Source organism: Salvelinus alpinus, chromosome 23 (assembly GCF_045679555.1).
Source record: "Salvelinus alpinus chromosome 23, SLU_Salpinus.1, whole genome shotgun sequence".
Taxonomy (NCBI): Eukaryota; Metazoa; Chordata; class Actinopteri; order Salmoniformes; family Salmonidae; genus Salvelinus; species Salvelinus alpinus.
Window position 1 is genome coordinate 38,079,292 of NC_092108.1, and position 25,634 is coordinate 38,104,925.

A 25,634-nucleotide genomic window follows, 5' to 3' on the forward strand; every position below is an offset into this window, starting at 1 on the left:
TTCGTGAGCACAAAATACAAAACAAAATGACATTTAACAAATCAACAAAGTACAGGTATCGATTACCTTGTCACGTTACAATACAAAACAATACACGTATCCTTCTCCCTCAGGCTTTAAAAAAAAGAAATTGAGCAATATCGAAATCCTTTCTGAAAAAGAAATTCTAGCCTTTGTTCATCATGTAGCCAGAACACATCAGGGTGAGCATTTTACTGCAGTGGGCTAAATCTGGGTCATAAAAAGTGTTTCTTGGTAAGTCTTAAACAAATCTACTTTGAAACAAGAGTATACACCTCACACAGATGGTTATGGGCTTAAAAAAAGAACACACGTGTACCATGTCAGATATAGAGTTGAAATGTATTACATTTAGAGTTTGCATCACAATATTACACTTTATATACAACACAGAATACTGAAATATAACAAAATCGTTAAACACCAGATCTTCAGCAGGTAAAATATTTGTATTCATTGTGAAATTATCCAAAATATAAATAATATTCCACCCATGAGGCCACCATAGGGCGATTTGTTCATTTGACTGCAGGAAAGTTTTTACAAAACAGAACATGTCTCACATCACCATATAGAGCACTGTTACCCAACTCTGGTCTTATACCTATTCTACTTGTCAACCAATCATCAAGCCCTTGACAGGTTGAATCAGGTGTTTTTGTTCGGGGCTACAACAAACACGGTGTGCAGTCGGGGGTACTGGAGGACTGGACTATATATGGTGAAGTGAGCGCTCGGCTCCCCTCATCACTCTCTGCCACGGCCTCCCGCCAACTCGACACATTCATTATTTAATTATGGGTGCAGTGAGGCAGATCCTACTTGGTTTCTCAAGGAGAGGCTGTGCAGTCTTGCTCTACCTGTGTCCATTCACATAGAACAGGTTAAGCCTAATTCAGAGGCAAATTGTTGGGCTTTGTTGCTTGTGTGTATATATATCTACAGCAATTATTGACTGGATATGGTGTATCATATGGCAACTTCACCATTGGACCACCAAGACCTTCCTCATAGCCACTCTACCATAAAGGCCTGATTGGTGGAGTTCTGCAGAGATAGTTGTCCTTCTGGAAGGTTCTCCCATCTTGTCAGAGTGACCATCGGGTTCTTGGTCACCTCCCTGACCAAGGCCCTTCTCCCCCGAAAGCTCAGTTTGGCTGGACAGACAGCTCTGAGAAGAGTCTTGATGGTTCCATCTTCTTCCATTTAAGAATGATGGAGGCCATTGTATTATTGGGGGGGGGGGATCTTCAGATCTGTGCCTCGAGACAGTCCTGTCTCGGAGCTCTACGGAAAATTCCTTCGACCTCATGGCTTGATTTTTGCTCTGACATGCACTGTCAACTGTGGAACCTTGTATAGACAGGTGTGCCTCTCCAAATCATGTCCAATCAACTGAATTTACCACAGGTGGACTCCAATTAAGTTATAGAAACATCTCAAGGATGATCAATGGAAACAGGATAAACCTGAGCTCAATTTCGAGTCTTATAGAAAAGGGTCTGAATACTTATGCAAATAAGGTATTTCTGTTTTTAATTTTTAATACATTTGCAAAAAGTTCTAAAAACCTGTTTTCGCTTTGTCATTATGGCGTATTGATGACGGGAGGAAATTATTTAATCAATTTTAGAAGGCTGTAACGTAACAGAATTTGGAGAAAGGGAAGTGGTCTGAATACTTTCCGAATGCACTGTACAACCTGAGCATAGAACAAGAGGAGAGAGAACGAGAGAAAGTATATAAGATTATGTAGAATTTCATACATGCTTAGCTTACCACTAAAAACACAAGCTCTGCTTGGAGTATAAATAGTGCTGGTGAATGTGTTAGATCATATAGCCTATGCAAGCACACGCAGACACGCACGCACGCACACACACACACACACGCACACACACACACAGACACACACACTATGTGAGACACTTTTACATCACTGTATAAACTGGACTCGCACTAACCATAATATCTTGGCCCATAATAAACCACATAAAGAGTAATCTAATATGATCCTGAGTGAGGCTCAATCAGGCACCATGACATCAACACAGTTCCCACATTAGTCAGTCCACCCTGTCGTGTCACGCTGCCTGACACCCTCCTCTACCACTCTCATACTGTCAGTTCCATATATAAACACGACCATGACATCACCGAGGCTGGCCACAGTTAGCAGAACGTGTAATACTAAAACTCTCCCCCTCTGCCGTTCCCCTCTTCGCTGCCCCCCACCCCCTCGTCCCCCTTGCTGTCCCCCACCACTCTCGTCCCCTCCGGCCGGGTACTCATAAGGCTGTGTCCTGATACGATAACTCATTTTGGGGGTTGGTTGGAGAGGCGAGGGGAGTGGGGAAGGGTGGTGTGGGCCTATACGCCAGGCCGAGTGCTTCCCTCGTCCAAATCCACCCCTGAAACACAATAGGGTTGCACTTGTCTCATTCCCTCTCTCGTTCATTTGTTTGACATGCCCCTAGCGCCACATGGCTGTCACTTATTTACCCAGAGGGAGAGAGAGTCCACTGAGCCCCCATCTTTTCCAATCACCTAGGAATGGAGTCACAACTGGACTGACCTCCACACGGCTCTCCCTCTATCTGTCTGACTGTCTCCCTCCTTTTTCTTCTGTCCCAGAACACCCTTCCTTCTTATGTCTGGTTATTTCTTTCCACCTGTACTCTGTCTCAGACTGCCCCTCTGCCTTTATCTGTTTTCTCCGTCTGTCTCCAGGTCCTTGTTCTCGGCTCCAAGCCCTGTTTATGTGTTGCTGACCCTCTGTCCCAGATCTCTCACTCTGTTCCTGACCCCATGTCTCCTTCTGTCTCTTTCCCAGAACCCTTCACCATGCTCTTCTCTCTATGCCCCTGACCCTTTCTCTCCTGGCTGGCTCACCACTCTGTTTATCTCCAATATGAAACTAATATCCAGGCCACAGACTCACAGTGGAATCCAGCTTGGCCTCCCAGTCCTTCATGTCTAGCGACGGGGGAGGAAGAGATACCCATAAAGACTTTGGCAGCCACAGCCACCAACCGCTGCTATCAGGACAGGTCAACGGTGTCAGGAATATTCCAGAACATTGATTATAACCAAAGTCTTATCTATGTTGTCCATATGGTGGGTAGATTGCTGTTATGGACTTTATTGAACGCTGATGAGAAGAACCAGTATTTTGTGGGGTGAAGTAACGAACAGATTGTTGCAAGTGCTTTAATATTGGACAGGTCTTGCAATTCGCAAAGAGTCCAACGTCAAAGGGAACTGCACAATAGCAAGTGATTCACAGCCTATTGAAGTGACCTTTGCTAATCCTCCCTTTGTGTAAACGTAATATCTGAGACATACTGTAGTACGAACAAAAGCTTGAAAACACTGCAATCTCTAGGATGAATCTAAGATATAGTCAGTTACTATGATACATTTCCTCTCAACAAAATATTTTCCTTTCAACAAAAGCATTCATGGTAAATGTTTTTATGGTAACAGCCATCGTAGCTCATGGTCTCGATGTGGCTTAAGTCCCTTATAGGGCAAAACTCCTGCCCCTTATACAACAATGCTTCAGTCTCTTGCAGGGCATACCTACAGTTCCTTAGCACTAATGTAATTTGATACAGACCCAAGAGAGTTGGTGGGGCAAGGCCCAACTCCACAGGTCCTGGTGGTAAATTAGCGATTAGTGTGTGCGTCGCTCCGCTCGTTCTGCCTGGCCAGACATTCACACACAGCTCAGAGTGCCGAGTCAGAACTCAGCCCTTTAATTCCCTAATTGGCCTCAGGTGACAAATACCTCCGGACTAATTGGGCGTATTAAGCCACCGCTCCATTCACAAAGTCTCAACTTGTTGGTCATGATTACTTCCGCCACGTCTCAGTGCCATTGGGTACCCTGTGGGTAAAAACGGGAGAAAGTCTTGACGGTAGAAAAGCGCCCTTGGTTAGCAGCCAGACTTCCTTTAAAAAAAACATCCCAGGCACAATTTTTTTGCATCACACATCTCATCAAAAAAGGAGTGGACATTTAGTTTTGAGTGGAAATGTTGTTTTGATTTGGATAGGGTATTGGCGGGGAGGCCGGCGATTTCCTGACGCTGCTGTTTGGATATGTTTTTCAGAGAGCAGGAATAACTCTGTGGGAAAGCAGGTCATTAATGCAGGAGTTTAGTCCTCTACATATTGCTGCCTCTCTCTCTACTAGACTCTTCCACCTCAGGAAGCGCTATCCTTTTGAAGTCGTCCCATCCAGTGAACCTGCAGGATATTTACTCTGTATTGATTTGCTGTGCTTGGGCAGGACCGTGTTTAAAGAAAACACAGCTCAAAAGGGGCTTTGCCGCATACCTGCATTTTTGGACGGCCCTGAATCGCGCCTGGAATGTCAGGCTTCTCCAGGCATACGAGCTGGCAGCGCCCACAGTGACTGGCGCAGGGGTCCAGAGCCAGAGGCTAGGGCCAGGGGGCAGGGCAGGCTTGGATGTGGTTCAGACGGGTTGAGGCCAAGGGGCACTTGGGGCTTGGTAGACTGTTGGGTTGTTGGATGTGGGGCGCTAGAGGTCTAGTGGATTATTGGATTTGGGGGCAAAAGAGGTTGAGGGCAGGGTTATGGGGCACTGGGGGCAGTTGGATGTGGGTTAGAGGATTGCGAAGGAGGGGGAGGGGCAGATGGGCTCAAGTAGAGGGGCCACTTGAGGCTTAGTGGACTGGTGGAATTGTGGATGTGGGGGTAGAGGGTTTGAGGACAGAGTCAGAGGGAACTAGGGAATGTTGGATGTGGGTCAAAGGAGTTGAGGGATAGGGGATTGGGTTGTTGGATGTGGAGGCTGAGAGGTTTGCGAAGAGGGTGCTTTAAAACAGTTAGAGGGTTTAGCTTCAGCCACAGGCCTTGCCTATCTACAGCACTCTGACTGTCTGCCAAACAGCTGTTTGACTGACCATGGCCTCATGAAAAAGTACTACTGAATTACTACTCATCACTACTACACAAGATCTACACAAATTAAAACAGTTAGAGGGTTTAGCTTCAGCCACAGGCCTTGCCTATCTACAGCACTCTGACTGTCTGCCAAACAGCTGTTTGACTGACCATGGCCTCATGAAAAAGTACTACTGAATTACTACTCATCACTACTACACAAGATCTACACAAAACCTACTGGTTTTACTACTTGATTGCTACTGAGATGTGTAGTTAACCAGAAGTGATTTATGTCATTTTTTTAAGTAGTAATGAGTGATAAATTGGGATATTTCACTACTGGTGAACAAATCACGACATAAGTCTCCCTTAATGACTAGTGTGTAACTACTGAGCTTTTGGCTATTTACTACTTAAAACCTACACATACCTACATGTTCACTATTGAATTACTATATAATGCCAACATGTTACTGCTGTATGCCTACTCAATTACTACTGCCATTTGTCTGTGTAGTGTTATGTCACTACTGATCACTACTGAATTGCTCCTGATCATTTTCATTTCACTTTAGAATTACTATTAGAATTACTGTTTGCCTCTTCAAAATCACTATTGACATCTTCTTGTTTCACTACTGTGTCACTACTAGACTATTGGACATGTTAATTCCTAAAGTTTCTGACTGTAGTTATATCATCAAACAATAAATAATACGTTTATACAAACTGTGAGGGAAAACTCTCGTTAAACTTCTTTAAGCTTGTAAAAATCGGAAAAGTGTAGAACAACCTCTTTAATGTTGTTCTAAGTGGCAGTTGCTGTGGGGGTGTTGTCATGTGAAAGGTCTAGGCCAGCTGTCACAAGCTACAATCTTATCCATATGTAGCTTCCCATTATCGAAGAAACAAGAACAAGATGTTCTTTAGAAAATAAGAACTGAGAATTGAGTTTGGTCTCATACTATTAGCTGAATACAATGTCAGTTTCACGTGTGCTCCCTCTCCGGCCTCTAGGTCACCAGGCTGCTCATTATGGTGCACACCTGTCACCATCGTTACACGCACCTGCGCGTCATCAGACTCACCTGGACTCCATCACTTCCCTGATTACCTTCCCTATATATGTCACTCCCTTTTGGTTCCTTCCCCAGGCGTCATTGTTTCTGTGTCATGTCTGTGCGTTGTTCGTGTTTCTTGTTTTGTATCTAGTTGTGTTCATTTATTGAAACACTCACTCCCTGAACTTGCTTCCCCACTCTCAGCGCACTCGTTACAGTCAGCTAAGGCCACCTCGTCCCAACCCATATCTTCTTTTGACACACACACATAGCAACAGTTAAACTGCTTGAGAGATGTGAGGCTATGGTAAGCTATAATCACGTGTTATATCGTTCCATAAGAATACTTGGCTATATAAGCTGAGACCCAACGCCATTCGTTGGGCTCTTACCACTCCATCTGATTTATTAACCTCTCCATTATTGCAATTGTTATTAAATAAAGACGATTGTTTGAAGAAATGACAGTCTCACTCACATTTTTATTATTATTAAATTAATGACATTATATTACATATTTGTACTTTTTTGTTAATCCCTTTGAGGACTAGTCTTCATTCAGCTTTGACATAACTATCTTCAGATCCTCTTTTTTGTTGCAGCCACATTTCTCCACCTTTGAACCTTTTAGAAAATAAAGACAAGCACAAGAGACAGCCAATTATAAGTCATTGTCAATCATCTGCTAACAGAAATCGCGTAAGACAACACAGAAAAACCTGCAGTCTTATGTCAAGGGCCTCCTTGGCAACAGGTCAAAAGAGGTAAGTAGAATGGGTAAGTATACTAATATGAACATACTGTACATTTGCATACAAACACACAAGACTGCTAGCATGACAAGAACAGAGGTTACATAGTTACATTTCAATGGACCTACCTCCTAAACACAATACCATTTTGGCTAGCAAACTTTTAAATGTGGTAAAAAGTTTTTTTTTTGTTGTTGTTGTTTTTAACCAGGTAGGCTAGTTGAGAACAAGTTCTCATTTACAACTGCGACCTGGCCAAGATAAAGCAAAGCAGTGCGACACATACAACAACACAGAGTTACACATGGAATAAACAAACATACAGTCAATAACACAATAGAAAAAGTCTATATACAGTGTGTGCAAATGAGGTAAGATAAGGGAGGTAAGGGAATAAATAGGCCGTAGTGGCGAAATAATTACAATTTAGCAATTAAACACTGGAGTGGTAGATGTGCAGAAGATGAATGTGCAAGTAGAGATACTGGGGTAAAAAGGAGCAAAATAAATAAATAACAGTATGGGGATGAGGTGGGATGGGCTATTTACAGATGGGCTATGTACAGGTGCAGTGATCTGTGAGCTGCTCTGACAGCTAGTGCTTAAAGTTAGTGAGGGAGATATGAGTCTCCAGCTTCAGTGATTTTTGCAATTCGTTCCAGCCATTGCAGCAGAGAACTGGAAGGACAGGCGGCCAAAGGGGGAATTGGCTTTGGGGGTGACCAGTGAAATATACCTGCTGGAGCGCGTGCTATGGGTGGGTGCTGCTATGGTGACCAGTGAGCTGAGATAAGGCGGGGCTTCACCTAGCAAAGATTAATAGATGATCTGGAGCCAGTGGGTTTGGCGGTGAATATGAAGTGAGGGCCAGCCAACGAGAGCATACAGGTCGCAGTGGTGGGTAGTATATGGGGCTTTGGTGACAAAACGGATGGCACTGTGATAGACTGCATCCAATTTGCTGAGTAGAGTGTTGGAGGCTATTTTGTAAATTACATCGCCGAAGTCAAGGATTGGCAGGATAGTCAGTTTTACGAGGGTATGTTTGGCAGCATGAATTAAGGATGCTTTGTTGCGAAATAGGAAGTCGATTCTAGATTTAATTTTGGATTGGAGATGCTTAATGTGAGTCTGGAAGGAGAGTTTACAGTCTAACCAGACACCTAGGTATTTGTAGTTGTCCACATATTCTAAGTCAGAACCGTCCAGAGTAGTGATGCTGGACGTGCGGGCAGCGATCGGTTGAAGAGCATGCATTTAGTTTTACTTGCATTTAAGAGCAGTTGGAGGCCACGGAAGGAGAGTTGTATGACATTGAAGCTTGTCTGGAGGTTAGTTAACACAGTGTCCAAAAAAGGGCCAGAAGTAAACCGAATGGTGTCGTCTGCGTAGAGGTCGATCAGAGAATCACCAGCAGCAAGAGAGACATCATTGATGTATACAGAGAAAAGAGTCGGCCCGAGAATTGAACCCTGTGGCACCCCCATAGAGACTGCCAGAGGCCCGGACAATAGGCCCTCCGATTTGACACACTGAACTCTGTCTGAGAAGTAGTTGGTGAACCAGGCGAGGCAGTCATTTGAGAAACAAAGGCTGTTGAGTCTGCCGATAAGAATGTGGTGATTGACAGAGTCGAAAGCCTTAGCCAGGTCGATGAATACAGCTGCACAGTATTGTCTCTTATCGATGGCGGTTATGATATCGTTTAGGACCTTGAGCGTGGCTGAGGTGCACCCATGACCAGCTCGGAAACCAGATTGCATAGCGGAGAAGGTACGGTGGGATTCGAAATGGTCGGGGATCTGTTTGTTAACTTGTCTTTCGAAGATCTTAGAAAGGCAGGGTAGGATAGATATAGGTCTGTAGCAGTTTGGCTCTAGAGTGTCTCCCCCTTTGAAGAGGGGGATGACCGCACCAGCTTTCCAATCTTTGGGGATCTCAGACGATACGAAAGAGAGGTTGAATAGGCTAGTAATAGGGGTTGCAACAATTTGCGATAATTTTTAGAAAGGGAGGGTAAAGATTGTCTAGTCCGGCTGATTTGTAGGGATCCAGATTTTGCAGTTCTTTAAGAACATCTGCTATCTGGATTTGGGTGATGGAGAAATGGGGAGGCTGGGGCAAGTTTCTGTGGGGGGTGCAGGGCTGTTGACCGGGGTAGGGGTAGCCAGGTGGAAAGCATGTCCAGCCGTAGAATAATGCTTATTGAAATTCTCAATTATTGTGGATTTATTGGTGGTGGCAGTGTTTCCTACCCCCAGTGCAGTGGGCAGCTGTGAGGAGGTGCTCATATTCTCCATGGACTTTACAGTGTCCCAGAACTTTTTGGAGTTTGTGCTACAGGATGCAAATTTATGTTTGAAAAAGCTAGCCTTTGCATATTGGTTCCTAACTTCCCTGAAAAGTTGCATATCGCGGGGGCTATTCAATGCTAATTCAGTATGCTACAGGATGTTTTTTGTGCTGGTCAAGGGCAGTCAGGTCTGGAGTAAACCAAGGGCTATATCTGTTCCTGGTTCTACATTTTTTGAATGGGGCATGCTTATTTAAGATGGTGAGGAAAGCACTTTTAAAGAATAACCAGGCATCCTCTACTGACGGAATGAGATCAATATCCTTCCAGGATACCCGGGCCAGGTTGATTAGAAAGGCCTGCTCGCTGAAGTGTTTTAGGGAGCGTTTGACAGTGATGAGGGGTGGATGTTTGACCGCAGACCCATTACGGACGCAGGCAATGAGGCAGTGATCGCTGAGATCCTGGTTGAAGACAGCAGAGGTGTATTTGGAGGGCAGGTTGGTTAGGATGATATCTATGAGGGTGCCCGTGTTTACGGATTTGGGGTTGTACCTGGTAGGTTCATTGATCATTTGTGTGAGATTGAGGGCATCAAGCTTGGATTGTAGGATGGCTGGGGTGTTAAGCATGTCCCTGTTTACGTCACCTAACAGCACAGGCTCTGAAGATAGATGGGGGGCATTCAATTCACATGTGGTGTCCAGGGCTGGGGGCAGAAGGTGGTTTATAGCAAGCGGCAACGGTGAGAGATCGTTTCTGGAAAGGTGGATTTTTAAAAGTAGAAGCTCAAATTGTTTGGGCACAGACCTGGATAGTAAGACAGAACTCTGCAGGCTATCTCTGCAGTAGATTGCAACTCCGCCCCCTTTGGCAGTTCTATCTTGTCGGGAAATGTTATAGTTAGGGATGGAAATTTCAGGGTTTTTGGTGGCCTTCCTAAGCCAGGACATCCGGGTTGGCAGAGTGTGCTAAAGCAGTGAATTAAACAAACTTAGGGAGGAGGCTTCTAATGTTAACATGCATGAAACCAAGGCTTTCACGGTTACAGAAGTCAACAAATGAGAGTGCCTGGGGAATGGGAGTGGAGCTAGGCACTGCAGGGCCTGGATTAAACTCTACATCACCAGAAGAACAGAGGAGGAGTAGGATAAGGGTACGGCTAAAGGCTATAAGAACTGGCCGTGTAGTACGTTCGTGAACAGAGAGTAAGAGGAGCAGGTTTCTGGGCACGGTAGAATAGATTCAAAGCATAAGGTACAGACAAAGGTGTGGTAGGATGTGAATACAGTGGAGGTAAACCTAGGCATTGAGTGACGATGAGAGAGGTATTGTCTCTAAAGACACCATTTAAACCAGGTGAGGTCACCGCATGTGTGGGAGGTGGAACAAAAGGGTTAGCTAAGGCATATTGAGCAGGGCTGGAGGCTCTACAGTGAAATAAGACAATAATCACTAACGAAAACAGCAATGGACAAGGCATATTGACATTAGGGAGAGGCATGCATAGCTGAGTGATCATAGGGTCCAGTGAGTAGCTAGGCGGGCTGCAGACACGGCGATTCAGACAGCTAGCGGGCCTGGGCAAGCAGAAGGGCCTTAGTGGGATGTTGCGACGGAAGAAGTCTGCTGTAGGCCCCTCGTGCGGTTACGTCGGCAGACCAGTCGTGATGGATCAGCAGGGCTCCGTGCAGTAAAAGGGTCCAGGCCAATTGGCAAAATAGGTATAGTAGCCCAAGAAATTGGCTGATGGACCTCTTCAGCTAACAGTCTGATATGCTCTAGACAGCCAGCGGGCCGCAGATGGGCATTCAGGGGACGTCGCGACGGAGGAGCCTGTTGAAAAAAAAACTCGGGCGGATTACGTCGATAGTCCAGTCGTGATGAATCGGCGGGGCTCCGTATCGGCAGTAAAAGCGGTCCAGGCCTATTGGCAAAATAGGTATTGTATCCCAAGGAGTGGCTGATGCACCTCTTCAGCTAGCCGGGAGATGGGCCTAGCATAGGCTAGCTCCAGGCTAATTGGTGCTTGCTTCGGGACAGAGACGTTAGCCAGGAGTAGCCACTCGGATAGCAGCTAGCTAGCTGCGATGATCCAGGTGAAAAGGTTCAGAGCTTGTGGTAGGTATGGAGATATGGAGATATGGAGTCTGCGCGCGCTGTGCAGACTGGCAGGAGTTGTCCGGGCTAATTGTTAGCTGATGACTGCTAGCAGTGGCTAACTGACTACTAGCTAGTAGCTAGTTAGCTGGCTAGCTTTTTTTGGGGGTTCCGGTTCTAAAGTAAAGAAAATAGCAGATCCATACCACATTGGGTGAGGCGGGTTGCAGGAGACTATGTTGAAGTTGAGGTTAAGAACATTTTTAAAAACATATGCGAAGAAAAAGGATATAAAAAGATATATACACGGGACACGACAAGACGAAGACAAAGACGCCTGACTGCTACGCTATCTTGGATTTACGGCTATGCAACGACATGACAGTATTCATAAAACATAAAGGAAAGTTAAACGTACAGATGTTGCCAGCATAAGGGCTATGAAAGACAGGATGATAAAAGGATGGAAGATGATTACATTCCGGATCGTCAAAAACAGTAGCTCGCTAACAACAACCAACTACTTCCTTCATTGTCTTCTGCGGTCGCGAAAAGCCAGTGTACTCTTTTGTGACTACTTATTTACTACCAACATCAAGTAGTAAAGATCTACCTATTTACTACTGGAAACACTGTTTTCCTACTGAACACTACAAAACTCTACTTGCGTATCCTGAGTAGTGCATAAACTACACATTCACTAAACAATCCCTACAAGTCTCTACATAGTCACTACTGCACTAAAGTGTTTGTGCAGTAATTCAGTCGTTTTTTTTTCATAAGGGGGAGGTGCCTTACAACTGGGCTTACTCTCCCAGATGACCTGCTAGGCTCTACAGCCGACACCTTCATCCTGTCATAATGCCTTTGCATGAGGAGCAAAGGAGCATACGCAACAAAAGATCACTTCAACCCCAGCCTTTCCATCAAATCCAGCCGTTACGACAACGGTTATGACAAGGAGCTTATGACAATGACACAAAAGCAAATCTACCTGGTAGTCGTTGCCTGTTTGATGTTATGGAACAAGTTTAACAAAGGAAAATAATTGGCCAGTTCACACTTCAGAACAGACACCCAATAAGGTAGCCTGGGTGGTAAATCAATAAACCTAACGTAGCAGATGTAAAAGAATTGCCTGAAACTAGATCCCCTACATACTGGTCTTGACAAGAAGAAAACAACTGTTGGGGGGAGGTTCTGTTCTACACTGTTCAACCAATCTGGTAAATGTGGAGGAGTTAAGATGGAGTGTCGCCTTGTTAACGTCCAAAAGCGGAAGTCACGTCACAGGCTCTCTTTCCATTTCCCCTAAAAAACAGAACATCCGATTGTTGGGGACTCGGCAGAGGCTAGTATCCAATAAGCACCCATCAGACCAGCCCGACTTAGACTGAAATCCAATAAGAGATCCTGAGTCTAGCCCGACTCTATTAAGCAGATTCAGAATGGGATGACACTGTTGGGACAGGGATTGGACTGAGGACATTAGAAGGGCTGAGGGCAGTCCTTTTTAATTCATTTTTATTTTGTATTTAACATTTATTTAATTAGGCAAGTCAAATTCTTATTTACAATGATGGCCTACCAAAAGGCAAAAGGCCTCCTGCGGGGATGGGGTCTGGGATAAAAAAAATATAAAATATAAATATAAATATAGGACAAAACACACATCACGACAAGAGAGACAACACAAAACTACATAAAAATAGACCAGTAGATATCTCAGATAGGGGGGAGTGAGGCCTAAGAGGGTTTTATAAATAAGCATCAACCAGTGGGTCTTGCGACGGGTATACAGAGATGACCAGTTTACAGAGTATAGAATGTAGTGATGTGTCCTATAAGGAGCATTGGTGGCAAATCTGATGGCCGAATGGTAAATAACATCTAGCCGCTTGAGAGCACCCTTACCTGCCGATCTATAAATTACGTCTCCGTAATCTAGCATGGGTAGGATGATCATCTGAATCAGGGTTAGTTTGGCAGCTGGGTGAAAGAGGAGCGATTACGATAGAGGAAACCAAGTCTAGATTTATCTTCAGCCTGCAGCTTTGATATGTGCTGAGAGAAGGACAGTGTACCGCCTAGCCATACACCCAAGTACTTGTATGAGGTGACTACCTCAAGCTCTAAACCCTCAGAGGTAGTAATCACACCTGTGGGGAGAGGGGCATTCTTCTTACCAAACCACATGACCTTTGTTTCTGCAACAGACCTGCTGAGGACATGCCAAACGTACGTTGTGAAGACTACAGACAGTGAACAAACAATATTGCCTTTGACCAAATGACGCTGTAAAGTTGTATCTACAGTATGTGAGATGGTAATGTGTGGCAGTGGAGATACTTTCATTGAACACTTTTGAAGTGCTTCTGTATCTCCAACTCGATCTCATGGCAGTTTGTTTGTTGTGTTGTCTTCCTACAGCCACACATCTCCTCTTTTATGAAAGATAAAGCTGAGACATTTCTGGGATAATTACTGAGCAGGTGGTCAGTAAGTTGGGGTAGAGAAAAACATACCAAAGAAGACTGAGGCTTTATATTGAGTATAGAGGAGGGTGGGGTGGGAGGGGATGTGTGTGCACAATGTGTAAGAAGGCCTATTGTAACGAGCCTAAAATAACTGCAGCCAATAAAAGGGCATCATTAGCTTTGCGTCGCTGCCAGATGCTTTGATGTTGTAACCAGGCAAAGATGTGGCAACATGTGATAACATGTTGCGTTCCCATCCCAATACCTTCCCATAAACACATGACGTGCCCCGTCTTTGTGTTGGAGAGATGCTAAACTCAAATTTTTTTTTTTTTAAACAATGACTTCCGATGGCTCGGTTGATAGGAACACTAGTGCTTGCAGCAACAAAGTTGAGGGTTTGAGTCCCACATGGTACCACATAGACTGAATGTGTAAGTAGACTGTAAGTTGCATTCTCATATTACATTATCATAACTGATAATAAAAATGCAACTGTGTTGTGATCTGAGCAGCCTGGGTAGACCGCAGAATTTCATTATTTGAGCCACACAGTGATGAGAGGTGCCATATCTAAACAGGCCAAGGAAGCAGCTGCCAACTGTAGCGCGTGTGTGCTTATGAATGGAGCGGCTCCACGCCTGACCTCTAATTGATATATCTCCAAAGCGCTAGATCAGCAAGCCCTCGTAATATCGATATGGAGCGCTTTGCGGGGCGTGTTTAGGCTAATGAAATATTTTGTGTATGAAGAGTGGGTGGGTGGCGGGCGGGTTGAATAAAGAGTAAACAATGCATAAAAAATGTATAAATGTCTAATTCTTGTGCAATTCATATCTATAGGCTACATTGAGGGTTTTCTTTCATTATTTTTTATCTGGCATTAGTGCGTAGTCTAAGCCTAAGCTTTAGGGCCTTATTGTAGCATGCCAAATATTTTTTTAGTTTTTATGTGTTTTTCTATTTAACTAGGCAAGTTAGTTGAGAACAAATTCTTATTTACAATGACAGCCTACTCCAGCCAAACCCAGACGACGCTGGGCCAATTGTGCGCCGCCCTATGGGACTCCCAATCACGTCCGGATGTGATACAGCTTGGATTCTTGCACTGAGATGCATTGCCTTAGACCGCCGCGCCACACTCCAATTGCCAATTGCTTTTGGGAACTTGGGCAGAAAAAGATCATGTCAATCCACTGAGGAAAAAAGGGACAATGTCGGATTTTTAGAAAATCTTTCAAAATGGAGAGTTGAAAATAAGGGCCAGAACATTAGCCTAATGATTGGGAAAGATTTGGTGAAGTGGTAAAAGAGGATGATAGCAGTGCTGGCTACGTTATGCGTAATGATTGTGAGGCGCTAAACAAATTCAACAGTCACAAGATGGGGACTTCGAAATGGCACGTCAAGGGAACTGTAGGCTACTGTTCAGATGGGTTAAATGAAATCTGGACACTGACAATAGGTCTGTAACCTCTCATATAGCCTAATATAATATTAACTCCTGCAGAATTAATCATTTCTTGCAGTAAAATGATACACCAAATGTACATTTTTAATCGGGAACAGGAGTGGGGAACTAATATTTCTTTCTTTCAGCATCTTGAGAGAATGAATGCGCAGTTAGGGACCGTCTGTAAAGATTCTATCCTTATCAGCGTCATAAAAGCTGATAGTATTTCAACCACATTAAATATGCATCCAAACTGACCTGAAATCTTTCCAGAAACATGTTTTCACAGCTTTTCATTTCCTTAAAAATGATGTAATTTGGAATGTATTGCATTTTCTCGTTGGTCCCTAAATGTCTTTGCTGCAGGAGAGAAGCAGAGATGAAAGAGAAAAACCTTACCAATGTCAACTAGATTGAAGCATTCATTCTACTGATTTATGACATTATTCTGGTGAGCAAGGGATTATTTTGTATTCTAGGGCAACAAGTAATGACAGAAGAGAAGCTGCATGTACCTAATTATATTCAAGTTGACTAACAAATAGCCTACCAAAATGTCGGAAATGATATGCAGAAACATAGGCCTGTCTTAAAAGGTCTGTAAAGAAAATTGCTGCGCTATCTCTGACTGTACGACACATTTTCTATTTTTGTGGATCAGTGTCGGGTGCAGGCCTCAGATTTTCACTTATAGTCGGGCGGTTGCAGACGGGTTATTGCAATTGCGGACGGGTGCGAGTGAACAAACAAGCTAGCCCGCGCATCCCTACCCCGTGTCCAATTGGCTGGCTCTAATGTTCCCCGCAGCCAGACTCCTACGGCGCTTGATGAGAAATCAGTTCACCACACGTGAATGAAACGCAGCACTGTAAACCTAAAGCAAACACAGAATTATTAAAAAAGCGAAGGTTTCGGCACTTCAAATATCAAGCGTCGCTATGCTTGGCATTTGATCTGAGAGTCTTAGTTGTACACACACACACACCCTCATATTCTCCCCCCCATCCCCTGGTCAGCACTTTGAAGAGGGAACGGGCCTGACCCAAAGCAATCTCTTCTGGACCACTCCAAATAAAAAGAAACAAACAAGAGTTTAGAGCAAATATGGTTGTGTTGAATTAGCTGGGGGTAGTGGAGTTGAGGGCGAGGTGGAGGAAGTGAGTGAGAGAGATAGAAAAATAGAAGGTGACCAATTAGATGGAAAACTAAAGGAGAAACATGTAGAGCACTCAATTTAAGAGGACAGTCAGACCTAGAGGCCTGATGGAAACCCAGACCAGTAGACTTTCCCTCTCTACAGTATGGATGGAAACCCAGACCAGTAGACTTTCCCTCTCTACAGTACAGTATGGATGGAAACACAGCAACACATGCCAGTCATTCCAACCTTATGCCTCTGCTCTCACTTTGTCCCCAATCACAAACACACATATCAGTCCAAACCTCACTCTATCCTCTAGGCCTGTCAGCTGCTGTCTATACCCTGCCTGCTGCACTTTCACTGCATGCTGTAAACGCTTGTCATGCAGCGGCTCAAATGCTTCCACTCAGACTAGTGACATCTTCACAAGGCCCAGTCCCCCTGCGTTGTCTCACAAGGAGCTCTGCCTGGAAATTACATGCAACTTCCGTTGCCCGGGACGACGCCATCGCCACCAAAACAAACATATTGAGTGGTTTGGATGCACCTCTAGGTATGTTCGGCGGGAGGCTATCTGTTGCTCTTCTCCCTGTTACAGCAAACCGAGTCAGACAACATTAAGTGGCAGTGGCCTCTACCCCTGGATGTGGCGCAGAGCGAGACACAGCCTGCCAGTGGCTGTGGTTTGTGTCCACATCGGTATTAGATGTCACATGAATCTGAGTCATCTCTGGAAGCAGCTAGTCATCTGCTCCGTTTCAAAGGACACACAACGGTTTCTAGGATAGGGCAAGCCTGAGATCAAAACTCTTTTTTACATCCACAATGTTCTTATTCAATTTAAATAGGAATCAATCCGGGCGTAGAAACACAGAACAGTCGGGGTTTCTCAAGACGGCAAACATTATTTCTGTTTCCCAAACCGCAGATATTTGAAAAATGGAATAGCTAATAAGAGTAGAATAAAGAGTAGAGCGGCTCGGGTTGGCCTTGGTGATGATAACCACCTTGTCGTCTAAACATTCCTTTGTGTTATTTTCACATGTGAAGGCATGAGAAGGAAAGAGGAATGAGAAGGAAAGACAGACAAATGTTACCACACACGTCACGAAGAGAAACAGAACCACAGGGAAGAGAAAAGAGACAGGAGTGCAGTTAGCCCTGGTGATGATACAGATGTATGATCTTAGTTTGACCAGTATTGTCGCAGCAGAATAATCCTGTAGCAACAGGATTTGAACGTTCAGTCCGTGAAGTTGCTTGATCTGAGGTTAGGCTATTAGCTGGCCAAAATTAGGCTACATGAAAAATGCAATACTGTTAATATACTGAACAAAACTATAAATGCAACATGTAAAGTGTTGGTCCCATGTTTCATGAGTTGAAATAAAAGATCCCAGAAATGTTCCATATTTACAAAAAGCTTATTTCGCTCAAATTTTGTGCACAAATTTGTTTACATCCGTTAGTGAGCATTTCTCATTTGCCAAGATAATCCATCCACCTGACTGGTGTAGCATATCAAGAAGCTGATTAAAAAGCATGATCATTACACAGGTGCACCTTGTGCTGGGGACAATAAAAGACCACTATAAAATGTGCCGTTTTGTAACAAAACACAATGCCACAGATGTCTCAAGTTTTGACGGAGCGTGCAATTTGCATGCTGACTGTAAGAATGTCCAACAGAGCTGTTGCCAGATAATTGAATGTTCATTTCTCTACCATAAGGCATCGTTTTAGAGAATTTGGCAGTACGTCCAACCGGCCTCTCAACCGCAGACCACGTGTAACCACGCCAGCCCAGGACCACAATACCTCAATACCTCATTGCCACGTGCCTTATCTGTTCTTAAAAGGTTTGGATCAATCTCAGGGTACAAGCTGAATCTAGGCAAGAGTGAGCTTTTTCCTGTAAATAAGGCTGCTTTAAAGTGCTCTTTTACAAGTTTTCAGTTTAGGATTGTCCAGGATCAATTCACCTACTTGGGAGTTAAAGTGACAAGGAAATATTCAAATTTGTTTTAGGAAAACATTGTTGCTCTAGCAGACCGTTTGAAACAATCTTTTACTTTTTGGAATTCGCTACCTCTTTCTCTTATCGGAAGGATTAATGTCATTAAAATGAGTGTTTTGCCCAAATGTGTTTATTTTTTTCAATGTTTACCCATTTTTATTCCAAAATCTTTTTTAATTCACTGGATCAAACATTCATCTATTTTATTTGGGATGGTAAGGTACCACGGATTGGTAGAAAACATTTTCAGAAGCCTAAGGCATTGGGGGGTTTAGCTCTACCAAATTTTCAGACATACTATCGGGCTGCAAATTTCAGAGCCCTTTTGTACTGGCTGCAGACTGATCCTACTGGCTCTAGACCACTCTGGGTCCAGATAGAGTCTGATTCGTGTAAACCTGCTGCACTTTCTTCTGTGTTGTGCTCGTCTCTCCCAGTGTCCCTAGGCAAAAGGTGTGTCAACCCAATTGTAAAGCGGTCTCTTAAAATTTGGAATCAGTTCCGTTTAGCCTTTGGCCTCCGAGGCTTTTCTCTATCAGGCCCAATCAATCAGAACATTTTATTTCCTCCATCTTTGAATTATGGGGCTTTTGGCATCTGGCACTCACTAGGCCTCTCCTCACTAGCCCAATTATTATTTGATGATACATTTGCCTCTTTTGCTCAGCTACAGGAAAAGTTCAACCTCCCCCAACACCACTTTTTCCGCTATCTCCAGACTAGGAACTTTGTCAGAGCTAACACACATGAATTTCCCCATAGACCTGCGAATACAGCTATAGAGAGCATCTTTGAGCTGAACAAGCTTCCTAGGGATGCAATTTCAGATGTATATGCAATCATTAATGACTTACAGAACCCTTCTTTGGTGCCTTTAAAGACTCGATTGGAAAAGGATTTAGGGGAGGAACTTGGGGAAGACACCTGGGAATCTGTGCTGCACAGGGTGCATTCGTCCTCTTTTAAGCACTAAACACAGCCTCATTCAATTCAAGGTGGTTCACCGCATCCACTGGTCCGGGGCCAAACTAGGAAGAATATTCTCTGATTTTGATCCTACCTGTGTCTGATGTAAAACGGAACCAACCCACACTGTATCATATGTTTTGGGGCTGTCACAAACCGTCAGGTTTCTGGGAATTAATATTTAAATGTTTCTCTGATATATATGACACTGATATACAGTGGGGCAAAAAAAGTATTTAGTCAGCCACCAATTGTGCAAGTTCTCCCACTTAAAAAGATGAGAGAGGCCTGTAATTTTCATCATAGGTACACTTCAACTATGACAGACAAAATGAGAAAAAAAATCCAGAAAATCACATTGTAGTATTTTTACTGAATTTATTTGCAAATTATGGTTGAAAATAAGTATTTGGTCAATAACAAAAGTTTATCTCAATACTTTGTTATATACCCTTTGTTGGCAATGACAGAGGTCAAACGTTTTCTGTAAGTCTTCACAAGGTTTTCACACACTGTTGCTGGTATTTTGGCCCATTCCTCCATGCAGATCTCCTCTAGAGCAGTGATGTTTTGGGGCTGTTGCTGGGCAACACAGACTTTCAACTCCCTCCAAAGATTTTCTATGGGGTTGAGATCTGGAGACTGGCTAGGCCACTCCAGGAACTTGAAATGCTTCTTACGAAGCCACTCCTTCGTTGCCCGGGCGGTGTGTTTGGGATCATTGTCATGCTGAAAGACCCAGCCACGTTTCATCTTCAATGCCCTTGCTGATGGAAGGAGGTTTTCACCAAAATCTCACGATACATGGCCCCATTCATTCTTTCCTTTACACGGATCAGTCGTCCTGGTCCCTTTGCAGAAAAACAGCCCCAAAGCATGATGTTTCCACCCCCATGCTTCACAGTAGGTATGGTGTTCTTTGGATGCAACTCAGCATTCTTTGTCCTCCAAACACGACGAGTTGAGTTTTTACCAAAAAGTTCTATTTTGGTTTCATCTGACCATATGACATTCTCCCAATCTTCTTCTGGATCATCCAAATGCTCTCTAGCAAACTTCAGACGGGCCTGGACATGTACTGGCTTAAGCAGGGGGACACGTCTGGCACTGCAGGATTTGAGTCCCTGGCGGCGTAGTGTGTTACTGATGGTAGGCTTTGTTACTTTGGTCCCAGCTCTCTGCAGGTCATTCACTAGGTCCCCCCCCCGTGTGGTTCTGGGATTTTTGCTCACCGTTCTTGTGATCATTTTGACCCCACGGGTGAGATCTTGCGTGGAGCCCCAGATCGAGGGAGATTATCAGTGGTCTTGTATGTCTTCCATTTCCTAATAATTGCTCCCACAGTTGATTTCTTCAAACCAAGCAGCTTACCTATTGCAGATTCAGTCTTCCCAGCCTGGTGCAGGTCTACAATTTTGTTTCTGGTGTCCTTTGACAGCTCTTTGGTCTTGGCCATAGTGGAGTTTGGAGTGTGACTGTTTGAGGTTGTGGACAGGTGTCTTTTATACTGATAACAAGTTCAAACAGGTGCCATTAATACAGGTAACGAGTGGAGGACAGAGGAGCCTCTTAAAGAAGAAGTTACAGGTCTGTGAGAGCCAGAAATCTTGCTTGTTTGTAGGTGACCAAATACTTATTTTCCACCATCATTTGCAAATAAATTCATAAAACATCCTACAATGTGATTTTCAGGATTTTTTTTCTCATTTTGTCTGTCATAGTTGAAGTGTACCTATGATGAAAATTACAGGCCTCTCTCATCTTTTTAAGTGGGAGAACTTGCACAATTGATGGCTGACTAAATACTTTTTTGCCCCACTGTAGATCCGTCTCCCCTTACAGCCCTTTTTGGAGTCCTGCCCATAGGTACCCCCCTGTCACGAATCCAGTTGGACACTGTTGCTTATTCAACTCTTTTAGCTAGATGGCTAATACTACAGAACTGGAAGATGGCAGCTCCCCCGTCTTATAAATATTGTGTTATGAGAAATGTGTTATGCTCTCTGAAACTAGAAAAAATGTAATTCAATTCACGTGGGAACCCCAAACTGTTTTGAGGCTTGGGCTCCATTCCGGTCTTACTTTAAACAGTCCATCCTCTGATGGCATTCATATTAAAACCAAAATAAGTCTGTATTTGACTCCCCTGCGACTTAAGGGCTGGATGAGCATTTCTTTGTGTTTTTTCTGGGGGGGGGCATTAAGGTTGATGTGCTTATTGATTGTGACCTGCGGATGCCTCGTTCATCTTGCCGGGTCAGAGACTAAAATGTGAGCTTGTTTTGCCCTGTTTTTTTGTTGTTTTTTTTTCATGCTTACATAAAATTAAAAATATTATTATTTAAAGCATTGTAAACTTTATTTTTGGCCCAGTGGATGGTCGGTCTGTGGTCTTGACTGTCTGTGAGTGGTTGCATTTCTCCACCCCTATACCTTGTCTGTTTACAGGAACAATGATGAGGTGTCTGCTCTGTCACTGTACTACAGATTGCCCTTTAATCTGTGTAGCATTCTGCCCGGTGTGTTTAACTTGTCTAAAGTACGGTATCTTTAAAGCAATTTTTTTATTTGTATTTTTTCTAGTTGAGTATATTATTTATATTTTTCTGTGTTGTCTTGTGTGTAAAACTGAATAAACAGAGTTTCAAATTATTATAATTTTTTTAATCCATGCCTTTTGCGGCCCGGAGTGCTGCTTTGTGTAAATCTCCCTGAGTATGCTGTGCAATCCAAAGTGTCTCTCACTCACATGGCTCTTCGTCATGTGATCGGGTCTTTCTCACAGGCTACAAGTTAAGACAGACACATCGGGGACCCAACTGCATGCGTCCTCATCCAATTCCGAGGTACATATTGAAGATATTGGAAGAACTGTCCACATTTACTTTTCGTCAGCCAACAAGATGAGTAGGCCTAACGAACAGCAAAAGCACTAGCCTATGTCAATCTACTATCCCCCATAGTACAAAAGTTTACCTATTCTATTCTGTGCGAGAAATAAATATTCCAAACATAGTCTGGGACAAAAAAGTTGTGGGAAGCGATAGAGCCCAAATGAATACAACCACTAGCATCAACAAAAACTTTTTTTATGCTAAGAGCCTGACGCAACTGATCAGAACGTTTAGCTTAAAATGTTGATAAGCTATTAGACTATTTCTTCACATTATAAGCGCAGCAATGTGCACATGGCAGTAGGCTACAAGCGTGAATGTTCCATTAGCGGAAAACACCATTATGAAAAGTGACTGCAAATGTGATTATGCATGTAATGCTTTTATTATAAAGGTGCATTTTTATGGTGAAAATGATCTTCCCTAAACTTGAAACTCACATGCTGCTTATGTATGCCAGTGAGGCTCTACACCCCTTGTAAAGCAGATGAATGTGCTTAATTTTAAGAAGTTATTTGGCCACTTTAGTTGTGATACAAACCTTATCAAAATGATTAGGCCTATGGGGTAGGCTACATGAGGTGTGTGACTATGATTCAAACAAGTCGCATAAAAAAAAAATGTGTTTCTTATGCTGGGCATCATTCACAAGTGATAATATATAATTCATAGGCTAGTATTGTCACCCATCAGACTATTCTTGACTAATCTTGTCTTTACATATACTAAATAATATGTGTGACATTTATTTTGATTTAGAATGGACCATTATCATGCACCTGTAACAAAACAGGGGAAGCAGAAAAATGTCATCAATGCACTTCAATAGCGAATGGAGGACGCTTTTCCCCGTGGTTTATTTTCATCCCAGCCAGGTAGACTATACTCCTGTTGTAAATATAAGCAATGTGCTTAATAATAGGAAAGTTGAGTAATAAATATAGTAGGCCTAGCCAATAGAAAGCTGATGAAAACCTCCTCTTTTTATTAGAGGCCATCACTCTGTTTTCTCCCGCAACTGCATAGCCTATAGAAATGTTGCGCAAAATGAGACATGGGCTCTCATGAAGTGTTTGATTCGATTTTCGATTACATTTGCACTGATGTAAGAGTGATTAAAAGAACAATAGAGTGCTGAGTACAAGGCAGTTAGCAAGTTTGGTAGACTACTAATGACAAGCAGCCTCAGAGCTTGGAGATGCCTAATTACCGTGACTAAACGGTCATGTGGAATTTGACTGCCTTCATAACTGGTGACCGCCGGTGTGGCGTTAATCATACGGTCACTACAACAGCCCTAGGGCCGACCAAGGTCCACTGTCAACCAGGTGCCTGTGCCCCAACCAAGCGCGTGTGCGCCCTCCTGCCCACAGTTCTAGCCAACTACTCTAGTATTGGCAACATCGTCACTCACATTGGCTTTAACTACATTCGCTTTAGGCAATCTGGGGAACTGATGAAAGACTACAACACTCTCTTGAACACCCTTGTTGGCAGAGGGAAGAGAATAATCTTCTCTGGCCCCCTGCTGTGCTTTAGAATGGGTTCGGAACGTTACAGCCGCCTCGCTGCACTAAATGAGTTCCTGAAGAAACTATGCAAAGACAGGAATGTCTCCTTTTGTGACAATTTTGACTTGCTGTGGGAACAACCAACTCTCTTTAAAAGAGACGGGATTCACCTTAACCGCAGGGGTTCCCGGGATTATCCACATCAACATTGCGGCCTGCGTAAGAGACTGACGGTCTGGGTTTGGTAGCGCACCAGTCCTCCCTGACATAATAAGCAACAGAGGACATGGATATCGTATTATATCCCAGAGAAATATAAGTGCAGTCAATGTAAGTAACCTAATCTATGTTCCTATGTTCCTGTTCCTCGGCTCAAATATAAATGTCACTGACATGTCTACCTCGGATCAGCCCGTCAGAATAGCACTAATAACATACAAGCAACCCAGAAAAGGATTAAAAATAGCCCATATTAACATATATAGCCTGAGAAACAAGGTTCTTGAAAGTTACAACGTACTTTCTGTCCATATCTGAAACACTTAGATAATTCCTTTGATGATGCAGTAGTAGCTATACATGATCGTAGAATATATAGGAAAGATAGAAATGCAAATGGTGGAGGTGTTGCCATGCATGTCCAGATTCATATTCCTGTTAGGCTGAGAGGGTCTCATGTCAGATTATTTGGAAGTAATATTGCTACAGGTTCATCTGCCTCACCTAAAGCTTATTCTCGTAAGAAGTTGCTATAGACCACTGAGTGCTAAAAGTCAGTATTTGGACTATATGTGTGAAATGCTCGATAATGTATGTGATATCAACAGAGAGGTATATTTTTGGGGTGACCTAAATATTGACTGGTTGTCATCAAGCTGTCCACTCAAAAAGAAGCTTCAAACTGTAACCAGTGCCTGCAATTCAGTCAACCTACCAGGGTATTTACAAACAGAACAGGAACTAAGTCATCCACATGTATTGATCACATCTTTACTAATGCTGCAGAAATGTGCTCTACATTTTTTATTGAGGCAGATGGCTTGTTCATAACAAAACCCTTTGATATTACCAACCACTTTAATGCATTTTTTGTTGACAAGATTAACGTGTTACCAGTGCTTAGCAAACGTTGGGAAAAAATGTGTTTGAGCAAAACCAAAGTTATTTTACAGAAAACAAATTAACTACAGACTGTCAGCATGCTTATAGGAAAGGGCACTCAACATGCTCAGCACTGACACAAATGACTGATGATTGGCTGAAAGAAATTGATAGTGAGAAGATTGTGGGAGCTGTTTTGTTCAATTCAGCTTTTGAATATCATTGATCACAACCTATTGCTGGAAAAAACGTAGGTGTTATGGATTTGCATCCTTTGCCTATTCATGGATTGAGAGTTACCTATCGAATAGAACACAGAGGGTTTTCTTTAATGGAACCCTCTAATTCAAATTCGTTTGAGTGTGGTGTACCGCAGGGCAGCCGTCTTGGACAATTGTTTTGTTTTTACTAATGACCTTCCACTGACCTTGAATAAAGCCTGTGTGTTTATGTACTCTGACAACTCAACAGTATACACGTCAGCTACGACAGTAAAATAAATAACTGACACCCTTAACAGAAAGCTCCAGTCAGTTTCAGAATGGATAAACTAGCAATAGGCTGGTGCTAAATATCTCAAAAACGAGAAGCATTGTTTATGGGACAAATCACTCGCTCAATGCTAAACCTCATTTAGATCATGTATTGAATAATGTGGCGATTGAGCAAGTTGAGGACACTAAATTGCTGGGCGTAGCCCTAGATAGCAAGCTGTCATGGTCAAAACATATAGACTCAATGGTTGCTAAAATGGGAAGAGATCTATCCATGATAAAACGTTGCTCTGCTTTCTTGACATCTCAATCGACCAGCCAGGTCCTACAGGCCCCAGTTTTGTCGCACCTGGACTACTGCCCAGTAGTGTGGTCATGTGCAGCAAAGAGGGACATAGGTAAAATGCAGTTGGTCCAGAACAGAAAAGCACGTATTGC

At 43.3% G+C, this 25,634-nt stretch overlaps 1 protein-coding gene across 2 annotated transcripts in view; it reads right to left on the bottom strand.

The window, feature by feature from the left end:
- The window catches only part of LOC139550910 (glypican-5-like), a 245,809-nt gene that overhangs the window by 217,228 nt on the left and 2,947 nt on the right, over window positions 1-25,634 (bottom strand). The gene's annotated exons all lie outside the window — the stretch shown is intronic.